The following is a 13,776-nucleotide window of genomic DNA, read 5'->3' as shown; positions in this document are numbered from 1 at the left end:
AAATAAAATTCTAAATTGTGTGAAATTTACAAATATGAGGTGTAAGTAATTCATTAAAGCATGGCATGAAGATGTTTCATAGGAAGTCAAATTGTGTTTTTTCATGAAAGCTTCCTGCACCAGTAGTTAACTTATTATGAATATTATGCTTCTGTGAATTTCAATAGCTTTGTGCTTAACTTTTTGAAAATAATATGATTAGGGGAAAGGAAAAAAGAGCACAGGAAAGGCAGTTTGAATTGATCAGTGTCAGTCTTATAAGAATAGTTCATTCAACTGTGCTGACTTAATTTATCAATTGTTGTTGATCTCTATGCAATATGTCACAATGTTGTAGATTACATTTCTTAATGTGTGGTGTTAGTTAAGTCATGTCATTGATATAGCCCAGTATGATTTTCAAGTCTTTTTGTTTCTGACCCCTTGTGATTATAAATTCTTGTAGAAAATCTTGAAAGAATAGCCCTGGAATTCTTGTGATGAGTTCTGTGACCCCTTGAGAATTGAATTTGAATAATATTGAAAAAAGAATATCCTGCCTGTGATAGGAATGGAAAGAATTTACTCTCTCATCCTACTTTTCAAATTAAAGGCTTTAGCCTTACCATTTAAGACATTAATTGTGAGTTTGCATTTGTGTTTACAGAAATGAGGGCACGCTAAACAAAGAGGACTGTTAATAAGTTACTGCCATTCTTTCAAGTAGCGTGAACTAAGCATTCCAGTAGAGGGCAGTGTTTTCCTAACCTCAGCTTCTGACTGAAGTTAATGTTGTCCATGTAGCGCAGCTCACAGTATTCAAGACATTTTTTTTATCTAGTTAAGGGACACTCTGTAACGTATGATTCAGTCAGCTTAACAACAACAACTGAATTTGATAATTCAGTTATAGCCTTATCCAGAATAAGTCCAGAATAACTTATCCAGAATAGCTTGCATTTTTTTTTTATTTTTGTGCACTTTTACAGCTGGAAAATTAATGATGCAATTTAGGTTATGTACCTTGCCTAATGGTACAACAGTAGTACCCCAATCAGAAACCAAACAGGCCACTTTTAGGTTACAGGCCCTGTTCCTTACCACTATACCACACTGTTACGTTTCTGTTTTGATTACAACAGTAAGAAATATTACCTTCTCTACCACAGCTGTTTCTTAATAAGGAAACACATTTTCTTTATGTCAAAGCACCTAAAAACATGCACCACCTGAGGTATTTTTTGTATGAACCTTGAATCTGTCAAAGTGTGAAGAAATTAAAAGGCTGCTGTCCTTTTTCTGTTGCATTTTTTGACTGAGGTTTCAGTTTACCCCTGGCCTACTGCCTCAGAACAGAAGGGGACGAATAGTCCTCTCAACAGTGGCCAGACATGAACATTTTTCAACATCTGATTGGAAACACTTGTGCAGTGCAGTGTTCTGAGTCCATGTCAGGGCTTCCTCTGTTTCCTCTGTAATTATTAATGGGCTGCTTTGTCACTGCCAATCTCCTGGCTGCCTGGTTTGAGGGAAAGCAGCGGTTCTCCTTTTTGTGTTTCCGCTTCACCTCCTTCCCAAAAAAAGTTTGGGAAAAAGCTGAGGAAGACTGCAGAGCATGGGACCGTGTCTGAATTATAGCATCACCAAAATGAGGCAGATTAAACTGGGACTCCCCGAGCACTTGTAACTTGGCAAGCATATTACACAATATATTTAACATCTAGACATAGCTACGTATGCAATGTAAACACACACAAATACATACATACAGTATATATATATATGTACTTTATATAAACCTATATATAGCTATGTTTTTATATATGTAGCTATGTCCAGATGTTAAATATATTGTGTAATATACTTGCCAAGGTGCAAGTGCTTGGGGAGTCCCTATAGACGTAGCTACGTACGTATATATATATATATATATATATGTATATGTATATATTTAATGCTGTCATTCATTTATGTAAAGTTTGCTTTGGCTTGAACTTCCATCTTCCAGCTCTGGCAAATTTTCTAATTAATAATGTCTTTAGTTTTATGTGTTTTTCTAATTGATTTCTTAGCTCCTTTCATTCAGTGAGCGCATGGGGGCAACTGTAATGAACTCAGCTCAGCAAGCTGATAACAACAGGATTAGCACAGGATCAACACGAAAAGACTTAAACCACTACAACCACAAAATGATCTCATGCGGAAGTCTTTAAGGGAAAGTATTTCTTTTATCCTACGAGTGTATGTTTTTTATCTTGCTCTACTGAAAACATGGTCCAAACGCTGATTTTGAGTCTCATTGTTCTGCAAGTCCGTTTCCGTTTCGCCATGCTCTGTAACCATAAAGTACTGCCTGTCGCAATATTGAATGTTTATGCAGTACTTTATAGGTTTAGGGCAGGGCTTCCAGGAAAGAACTGAGTCATTAAAGCAGGTACTGCTTGTTTGTATATTTAGATATAGATATATCTACATAAACACATTGCATATATATAGATAAATACAGGTTTGCAGATAGACACAGGGCACTTGCAGTCTTGGCACAGCAGATAGTTCACATCTCTATTTAAGACAAACCCTCTATCACGCACATACCAGATAAAATGTATTCAAGCAATGAATCATCTTTAGGCCAATATTTTTTAAAGAAATAGGCATAGATTGGGAGAAATTAACAATACATTATACGTATAATCTTTAACAGCTGGTAGATACAGCGCAGTTACACTTTAAGGCCCAGGTTTAGATGGAGAGCCAGTCACACTTTAAAGCTCAGGCTCAGATGAAACGTTAGTTATAGGGTTTTTCAAAAAGCCCATGGAATTCCATATGCCATAAGTTTGAGTTGACCAATAATTACTTAGTTTCAGGTTGTAGAGTTATACATCAGCATAGATGCTAATTACAATGTAATGACATATATAAAATTGGCTTTAGGGATCTTCAGTCCCTTTTGTTCCCTTCCTCTCAAAGAAACAAAGCAAAAATAATGGATTCACCCTCAAACCTAGGACCTTATGATTGGCCAGTAACCCCCAGACATACCACCTTCTCGAAAGTGTAGTGGGAGCTGACTCAAGTCTAGCTGACATGTAGGAGCTCTCTGTTTTTGAAGGAGAGAGACACCCCATGCTCCCCCCATGATCGCACTGACACAGGCCCTAGCAAGGACAACCTATACTGCCCTCAGCAAGCCAATGTTGATGGAGCTCAGCTTACTCCTTCCGCTTATAAATCCGCAAAACTGGCGACCTGGAGGATTATTCTGGGACTTTGACTTCGGTCCCTTTTCTCTCCCTTTTCTTTAAGAGGATGTCATCCGAGGACTGGAGGAGAGTTTATGTGGGGGGAAACAGGGAAGGAATGAATCTTCCAAATAAAGTGAATCCAAGAATGAATAACTGATCTGTTTCCCACACATGAGGAAGTGATGCTTGTGAGAACAGAGAGGTGACAGGCCGCTCTGCTCCGCTCCACCCACTCCATCTCCCAGCTCCAGCCTCATTCCTTTCCCTCCAGCTCCTCAGGCAGACGGCTGCGTGCCCTGGGTTGGTTCATTACGATGGCCGTTCAGAAATAATGAAGTAAGCTGATCTTCTGGGCTGCACGAGCTGCCAAATAACCTCCTGCTATTCAGCGGAGTTCAGTCTCAGTAGCAGGGACAAGCAGATCAGCTCAATAATCTCTCCAGTACTGGCTGTATTCTTGTTTTTTTATGAATATAATTTATGAATAGCTTTTTGTGTGGGTGACATTCTCAGTTGCAACAAAATAGCCATATAGCCAAGGCTTAGGCTGTACAAAATATGACCTTATACTAAAAATGCTTATAAAGCTAGTTTACATGGGTTATGGCAGTATTTTCTATGTCACATAGTGAAATTCACTCCCAGATAAGCACCCACTCCAAATGTAAACCCAAGGCCTCTGGTCATTCCTCCTGTCTCTTCCAAGCTCCCTGGCTTACCTATTTATTTATTTATTTCTATTTACTTTATACCTGTATTGTCCCAGGAAGGTCACCTGAAAACTTGTTTATTCTGTACAATTGTGGGGAATAATTAGATGACAAAATAAAAAGGTGTAGTTTTTTACTGGGAAACTGGGTGAAATATTTTTACCTGAGTGTTCTCTATCCACCAAATAGGGTTAACCGCAAAGTCACCTTACTTACAGGTGCTACTTTCACTCATTGATATGTTCCACTCGTAGTGTTGGCAAAATAATTACAAACAAAAGGATCTGTGCTGTCATGTTTTATGGTAACGTACCACAAACATCATATTTGTTGTTGCCATGTGCTGTGTTGTCATATTTGACGCTATGCCAGAAACTTGTGGTTGTGGTTGCCAAGTGAAAAGTTACAGTATGTGCATGCAGTGGTGGAGTGGTTTTGTATGCATTCTGCTTAGCACCATTGCGAGAGCCCTAACATGCGCAGGAAAAAAAAACATCACATTAAGTAATTCAGTGAGATGAAGCTTGTTTTGACCACAATGACTCAGCATACCTGAAAGGGATCAGTAATTAGAATAGACTGAGAGCCTGAAGATTAGACAGGATATTTCTTTTTGTTGTGTTTTTTCTAATCTGGCTTGTCTGTCAGTATTTCTGTTGTCATTATTTTAACATCCCTTATATTGCTTTACTGCTGGAGAGAGTCTATACAAATGAAGACTATTGTTATTATGTTTTGGAATGATATAAGGGCTTTAATAAGCAGGCTTTAAAACAGTAAACTTGCATGACTTTGTTTTAGGGTGGTAAGGGCCAGGGATATGACCCCACAGTGATTGTTGGAGCTGCTGAAGAGGCAGATGATCTGTCAGCGAGAGAGGTGAGTGGGGTTTTGAGGGAGGGCAGGAGGGAGGGACTGGAAGGACGGCCTTCCTGTGGACAGACGGGGGACGGTTCCATTGGGAGTCTGAGGGGGAGAAGCGCAGACGGGTTCTGCCCTCGGCCGGAGGCATATAAGACATGAGAAGTAATCAACAGCTCTCCTCTGTCCCCCGTGTATATATAGTGTAAATGCATTGAGGCATGTGATAAAGCAAAGACAGACACTGATACACAAAGTACACACACACACACACACACACACACACACACACACACACACACACGCACTTTCATATATGGATTAAGAGTATGCTTTAAAGTATTTTCAGTCTCTTCAGCATGGTAGTTCCCTGGGTTCAGTGCAAGGCATGCTGGGATTTTTTCTTGTGGGAAAGCTGCAGGAGGCCATTGAGGTGTAAACACAGGACACACCAGGTGAAATAAAACAGAAAAATGGAGGAAAAGACAGAAACTGCAGGGATTCGTTTTGGATCTTGGGGAAAGAAAGCCCCTGTTTAAAGTGGGTTATCATGAGGAAAGGATAAGAGACACTTCTGCTCCTGGAGCTCCAGGCCAGCTCTGATCACTACCACATGTCCACACGGTTTTCACATTAAATGTTTTTTTCTTTCTTTTTCACTTTGAAAACACAGTGGGAACCCAGGGATGTGTAAAATCATACAAGGATTTGATCTGTCACACAGCATCTGCGTGCGGGAATGGATGAGGAGCAGACTAACGATTTTACTTCCCATACACGTCATTAGAGTTGTCTTTTTTATATCCTGCCCCCCCAAACCAACACACACACATACACACATGCAAAGAGAAACACACACACACACACACACACAATAAACAGTAATATTAACAACTAAAAAAGGTTTTCTTTTTAACCGGTTTTGTGTGTTTTTCTTACCAATTTCTTTGAAAGCATTTCTGTTGTTTCACGTGATGGTGACTTTTTTTTTAAAAAATTACATAAATTCCATTCCTTTTTGAAAATTACATAAATTTAAAGTTCTTAATTGTGATGTAAAGCTGACCTAAAAGTTTTTCTCTCTTTGTATCTCTCTGTAGGTGCCCTTTCAGTAATTTCTTTGCTGCCATGAAAAGACCACTTTGGACGTACACACATATTTAATATACAGTATTAAGATAAATTCCTCTTTACAACATATATAAATATGGTATGCTATGAAAAGTAAACAGATATGTGTTTACATTTCACAAAGCACAAGTAAAAAATGGCAATGAATGATTACATTACGTGTGCATGGTACTATACGGGAGTCAGAACAGAATGTTTAAAATGCACGGGCACAGGGCAATGTACGTTGTGATAAACAACAGTCATGTAGCATTGTGCAAATATTTATACAAACCGTTAAGTTTAATGTTTGACAACATCAATTATCTCTTAAACGTGAAAACATTATCTACACCACACACGGAATTATGGGTTTCAAAAACTTCTTACTAATGGAGCTGTTCAAAAGAAAAATGCCTGCTATCTCCCCCTCCTTCTCCTTGTTATGTCTTTTTTGAAACACACCAATGCAAGGAAGGTGGGTGGGTTTGCCCTTGTCCTCCCCATCACTTTCTTTAAAAATGTCTTTCTGCGGGTGATCTGATTTGAAAGGCTTCTTGTTCCCAGCATGCTCTCCTCCCCGGGAAATGATCACTTCTGGGCAGCCAGTTATTGTCCTGTCACCCGATCTGGTCCTCGGAGACGCACAGGAACGCCACGTGTCACTGCGTGCTTCATTGTGCTTCCCCATCCAGATAACATCCCAGTGTTTACACCGGCATCACTGTTTAATGGACATGGCCGCATGAAGGCGGATTACGTACTCTCCTAAATAAAAAACATGCCATGGTGTAAAGGGATTTCCAGGAAAAATGATTCACTTTCAAATTATATTTTCTCATCTTGAAGTTACATGCATGCTTAGGATGCATTTTATCAAGTCCTTTAATGTGAGCGTATATTTTTTCACACAACTCTCAGTTTTGGTAGAATTCAAGATTTTTGCCTTCCTTTTGCTTTGTTTTGATACAAGAAGATATATCATCTTAGCAAAAAAAAAAAGAAAAAAGTTTTGTTTGAGAAAATGTGTGTCACTTTGCATGTGATGATGCTACAACAGATTCTCAATCTTTTTCTTACTTATTTTTTGATGAACTGTGTGATCACAAAATTGAATTCCAGTCCATGCTTAATCTTAAAACCTGAGTTGGGTTTTATGATAAGCATGCCTTCCCTACCTTTATAATACCCTAATAATTCGCAATCAAAACAGTAATTTGCATGTTTATAGTATTAATGTATGACCTATTTCTATATCTTGCTGTTGTCATTACTTTCTTCTTTGGCTAATAGCCTTGTCCCCAGAGAGTAACAGAACATTATGGGAACAAGTGAAGAACACAGTACCTCTAAACACAGCATGCAACGTTGGACTTTGATGTTTTAGGTGGAAATTTACCTTCTAGAGGTGAAATTATTTACAGCAGTCTGCCACTTAGTGCTCTGTTTCTATGCTTTTGTTCTTGGGTATCGCCTATTGCGAAATGCACGTGTCAGTCAGTGGATAAATATAGTAATTATCCTCAAGCCATCGCGTCACATGAAAAAACATTTATTTTGAAATACTCAGCATGAGTGGAGGGGTGTGATTTCTCACAGGTGGTCTTGATAATTTTACTGTGGAGGGATGGTGCACCGGAAGACCTGCATCTGAATCGGTCCAGAACTTGGTTCCAAACCTCCCACTTTGCCATGGCAGCAGCTAAAAGGGATGTTCTGTGGTTTGCTGGATATCTGTGGTGCAGTTTATGTCCCTTACCATCACGAGGGATAAAAATAACCTTTAGGAGCAGAAGGGGGCTTTTCCTTGACATTCCTAGGCCTTCAGATCCACGTTTGGGGGGGGGGGGGTGGAGTGGGGATGGTAACCCTCAATCTGAGATGAGATCATAGAAGACACACAGCATCACAGAGGGCTTGGTTTTCTCATTCGGGCCTGAACCAGCACCATGATTTATCTTATTGCTCTGTTGTTGAAGCCAAAAGAAGCAGAGGGAAAAATTATGAAGGTCTGATCTTGGCTTTGGGATGCTCTGGGTGCTTATCGGCCCAGGCCTGATGCTGGGCCACCATCAGGAGCTGTCACTGAGGCTCCACCTGTCTCAATGCTCAGAAAGTGATGGATTTCTGGTGGCACCCAGGCATTGTCTCAGCATTGCTGGACTGACCAGCATTGCTGGTTGTCACGCTTCCAAAGCATGACATGAAACTCTTCCAGAAATGCTTAATGCTCACCTGAACAAAAAAGTTTTGAATAAACTGTTATATACTTCTGTATGATTTAATTGTGTCATGTCTTCGTACTTGTACTTGTGTGGTTTTTACTGTGTGGAACACCTGTGTGGAAGCCCCTCAGAACTGCTATTGGATCCTCCCTTGCAGAGTTTCAGCTCAGTGCCTCGGTTTCCATGGGGATAATTAAAACTGGCGGCCCACCACAGGGGGCTGATATATCAGCCTCTCCATCGTGTTGTCTTCAAATTGTTTCCACCCCGCCCCCCTGCGAGCACACAGCTCATCGGCTCAGCTACTGATGGACCCTCTCTCTCTCTGAAAGCCTCTGTGCAAGATATATTATTCTTTGCACTTCTTTGCCTGGACCGTGGCGAGGACAGTGAATTTGCAGCACATACGTCAACATGCTTTTAAACAGCCCTGGGATTTCTCACGCCGACCTTATGACCCGGATGACAAGTGGTATTGTTGACACAAGAATCCCTTGAGGTTGCTAGTTCTGTGTCTTTTTATGGGGATTCTCACAAGGCTAGGTCTAAGTTTCAAATGAGAGAGAGAGAACGAGTGGGAAAGAACGGGAGACATATGGATGGACGGAAAGACACAGGGGGAGGAGGAAGGCGTATTGAAATTGGGCAGGGTTGTGTTAGGAAGCGGTTTCTCGGGCCGGATAGATTCACAGATGTTCAAAGCGCTAATCTGATGTCCATGCCAGGCCTTTCTTCTCTTCCGTCCTTTTTTCCGTAGTTTCATTTGGAAGGAAAGAAATATGTTTTAATGTTCCTCAGGAGCGCCATGTACTCCGCAGAGTAACCGCTGGCTGAGTACTCACACACCCGTAGTCGGTTGTGTTTTCGGTAGAAAGGGGCACATGTGCGAATGCAATGACTTTACTCTGCCTGAAAAAAACAAAAACAAAGAGAATAGCCAAAAAGCGGAATGAGTTTTGGGGGTTGATTTTTTTTTTTTTATATAATGTCCCCCCTGGTGACCATTCATCAGATTCAATGAACTCTTTATTTTATTTCATGAAGTTGTTTTATTCATTCTGTGCTTATTTATTTCTCCTGTGCCCAAGCTCTGACAATCAAAATGTAACAGTTATAGTCAAAATAAAAGACGAAAGGGGATCAAATTGCTCTGTTTGTGGAAAAAATATATTCTTTGACTGGTTTCACTTTCTCTCCAGAGCAAGGGTGGTCTGTGTAATACAGAAGCCATACTGAAATATGGAGATGGCTCACTGGGACTGGGAATGATGTTCGTGCACAGGAATAGCTCCCTGTACTTAGTCTAACAGCGGAAACTAACCTTGTGGTTATATCCTGTGTCTTACAGGAGGACTGTGGCACAGGTCCGAATTTGAAAAAGGGCTGGAGCAATCTGAAAGGCACGTGGAAAGCAACAAGTAAGGCGACCGTATCACTTCATTATGGATACCTAACAAGTGGCTTAGCCGTTGCAGTAGACTGTGGCTTAGCCTACATGGTCGATGTGTTGTAACCAGGGCTCTCAGATCTTATCTGCTGATTGCCATGCTCCGGAGTGGAATTTGGTCTTGCAATTAGTAGCATTTGAGCGCACCGAGCTGCTGCTTGCTGCTGTGATTGGCTGTTGTGTTTCAGTTGGTTTGTGAAGGTGAGGGATCCTCAGGCCATGCCTGGGAGGTTGGATGTAAAAACCATGAAATACGCTGTGCTATAATTCCCTCCTTGCAGCGCGCCCCCCCTCCCCTCTCCTGCTATGGGCTCGGCAACATCTGGAGAAAAGTGACATCTGCAGCATAAACAGCCCGGCAGCTGTCCCAGCTTTCCCTCTCTCCTTCTCACCCAGGCTTAATAGGCCCTTTTTTCATTTTTGTAAACGTGTTTGCTCATTCCCTCTTTTGTTTGTTATTAAGGTTTTTTTTTTGTCCAGGGGGACAGGGAAATCAAGACAAACGGTGGAATTCCAGTGGGTAAAGAGGCTCAGCCCTTGAAGCCTGACCTGGTGACTCCTTTATTGCAATCCTCTGAAAAATGTAAGGACGCAAGAGAGCCGTGTCTCCAGCAGGGCAGCAGTAAACCTGGGTTTTCACAGCCAAGCGCTCCCCTGTCCCCCAGTGCACCACCGGTCTCATTAACAATGTATGCGCTAAAGACATTGGCTCCTTGCTTGAAACTCCTCCCCTTGTGTATTATTCTTTCAATCGTCTGCCTTGGTAAACATTTTCATTTAGGATGTGACTGGAGAGGAAGGAAAAAGGGAGGCAGCAAAAGAGAGAGAGAAGGAGGAGAAAAGGGAGAAACCGATGCAGTTTCCAGCCGAGCTGGGAGGGTGTCAGCATTGCTAGACACCTGTACAAACATCATTTTTCATCCCAGGCTGCGAGGAATGACTGCGCCATGGCCTCCCTGGGACCAGCAGAAGGTTCGAGCGTAGCATTAAGTCTTTATCCAGCCTGCGCACCACACTGGAGAAAGGGAGGGGAGGGGGATGGATGGGGCTTCCAGGAGCCTGCACAGAAGGAAGCAGAGAAATGGCGCGATACTGAGACCACCAGCTATCCACAAAACCAACGCTGACGCTGCCTAGATGCATGCACACACTCGTATTAAGCTGTGTTTGGAAACACCAATACCATCCGTAGGCGTGGGATCTGTCCCTCCAGAATCCTGTGTTTGGATGGTGTCTCACTTTCTCGTTCTCAGCAGGTATCCAGCTTTGGCCATTCATTTGAGTGGAGCACTATGAGACTCTAAGACCTTCATCATTTGTTTGTCATGACATATCCACTCCCTACCAACCAGCTTTAACAGCAGCTGAAGTATGTTTACTGAAGGATAGCTCCAGTCAACATCTGTCTCTTGACATGTTTTGTGACAGACACATATCCAGGACTAAGGCAGTAGTTCCTTCAGAGAGCATTAAAAGGGAAGGCTGTAAGTCCATCCTTCCTGTCCTGTCTGGGAGGTTCTGGTTAATAAGAGAAGCTTCTGGTGCTGTCTGCATTGCTGTACTTGCCTTGCATGTTCTGTCTTTGACTGTGATCCTTGGTGAGTATTCATAATCAGGCAGCAAATCAGAACATGTTTTACTTCAACAGTTGCAGAGGCAGGATTTTCAGTAAACTGAATGACTGGCCAGTGAGGGCGCTGTCTGTGATTCCTTTTGTCATCAGTCCCACGACTGAATCTCATCCAAAACTCCAAGGAATATCACTGACATCATCAGGCCTGGATTGCCTTGGGTTATGTGCCACCAATGTTCTGGAACACAGTGGGGTGCCAGAGAATAGTGGTTCTCTTTCTTTACAACCGTAAACATTGTAATTGTCCACGAATAGCATGTATTTCCAGGAGAACTAATGTGATTTATTTTTGATCAGTTTTGATCAGTCAAAAATATTGCTAGGCAAGGTGCTTGTTTCAATATACATAAACAGACTCTGTGGGATTCAACCTGACACATAACCATCAATTATGAATAAACTGACCAATGCAGATGTATGTATCTGATATGTAACATATATCAGGAAATGTAAGTGAATAGACAAAGTTATTCAAAAGATACTTTGTTTTATTTCAGCAATTTCTTTTGTGTTTTTGTGCTTTGGAAAGCTATATATTTAAGGTTGACTGACTGATGTGGTGAACATACCAGGTCAAAAGTCAGCAGCATAACACACTGGCCTGGTTTCAATCTCCAAGAGCCATCAGACAGCTTTTGTACCATGTCACAGGGCTCATCACCCCATCTTATATTTTATATGTCTTGAGTTTTCCATCCCTGAGTGTATCTGTTTTTCAATGTGATCTTGCACCATTGCCTATCAAGTGATCGTAAATAAAGCCCTGCACCTGGTTTTAAGATTATATATGTTTTTAAAAGAGGCCCATTCAGATGTTTTATGAGATAACCAGGTCCTGTGCCACTCTCATCCAGCACAGTCTAATCTGCGCAGTTCACAAGATAAGCCTTGTCATATCCTGTCCTCCACCCTCCCCCAAAACCCTCCCCTCCTGTTCTGTCCCCATTCACTCCACCCACCTGATACCCAACAGACAGCTGTAATCCAACATCTGTGTGGGAACAGAGAGAGAGGGAGATAGTCAGGCCCCCACAGGGCCAAAGGTTGTTTCCCTGCTGCTGTGTGACTCATTCTGAATGCATTTCACCTGATGATCTGTCCCTCTCACCATGCTGCTCGTCAGAGGGAAGGACATGCACACAAATATACACTCAGATGAGCATACACACTCACGTACGCACACACACAAATGCACACATCAACGCACACACACACACACACACACACACACACACACACACGCGCGCGCACATGTACATGCACACAAACACGCTCCTCACACATGGCAGACCCAGGCAGCAGCCAGTGGATGATGACTAGCGTGGAGCGAGCTGCATGTGTGGTTCTCCGCTGCTCCAGCTGCAGCTGCGGTACTCCATAGGGGCTCTGGACTGTGTTGGGTCGAAGACATGGAGGTTCCGACTGAAAACAGGCCGCTGGCGTCACACTTCTCAACCTCTAAACCTCTCAGCGCTTTGCTCTGCAGCAGGGGAAGTGTCTGGCAGGGGAAGAAAGGGGGCCAATCCCGCTAAGGAGAAGGCGAGATCCGGGACCCGACCCTGGACAAGCACAGACAGCAAGAATAGCTGAGATGGTGTTATGCTCAAGTGGATGATGAATGTTAAAGGGAACTGCAGACGAATGACAGATTGACTGCTATAAGGGAAATGTGTTTTGCAGGCCAGGAGATGGATTAAGACTGAGGAATGAGTGAAAAATCCAGGTGCAAGTTTTAATGTAATTATACAGAGCTACAGTGGCTCAGTAGTAAACTCAGCTACTGTAAAACCACAATGTCCCCCCTGTCCCTTGTCTTCCAGGGGTGATTTCAGTAAGTAGGCCTCTGAGTAAAATTTTTCATCAGTGCTGAAAGCAGCGGCACCCAGGACTTCATCTGACATCATTTCACAAACATGGATGCTGTAGGTCTATTGGTCAGTCAGGCTCACACGTGTGTTCACCATACAAAGACAGACAGGAATGGCAACCAATTGGAGGAGCATTCATGTAACCTCTGCTCCACCCTATGGCTTCAGCCTGCCTCAGACGAGGATGGGTCTCACAGATAGCAAAAAGAAACATACCATCAAGTGATTATTTTAAAAAATGATGAGATGATATTTGCAGTGTTTGTTCTCTGGTTTGTCTTTATTACATTATACCGGCATGTTTTTAAGCAATGTCACACTGTGCACCATTGTTTACAGACTGATTGGATAAATGCAGCCATTTGGAAGAACAGCCATCACACAGACAAAAATGTGTTCCACTCATAAAGAGGATATCTTGTACATTCATGTGACAAGGCATTGAGTACAGAACTTTACTTTAGCGGTTGTTTGAAGAAAGCAGACACTTGGCACATAGTCTGAGGTTCCAGCATATATATGCTAGCATAGAGTCCACCAGAGTTACAAGAATTAGATCAGTCATAGAAGGCCAGGAGCCCTACATCATCTGGTATAATTCTAATTGCATCATTAAGAGTCATATTCATATACAGCTATGTCAACCCAGATTAAATTACATCATAACCCTGATCAAACAGTATCATATCATATCA

The sequence above is a fragment of the Megalops cyprinoides genome, chromosome 9, assembly GCF_013368585.1.
Source record: "Megalops cyprinoides isolate fMegCyp1 chromosome 9, fMegCyp1.pri, whole genome shotgun sequence".
Lineage (NCBI taxonomy): Eukaryota > Metazoa > Chordata > Actinopteri > Elopiformes > Megalopidae > Megalops > Megalops cyprinoides.
The sequence above is the reverse complement of the archived record's forward strand: the minus strand, read 5'-3'. Positions refer to the sequence as shown.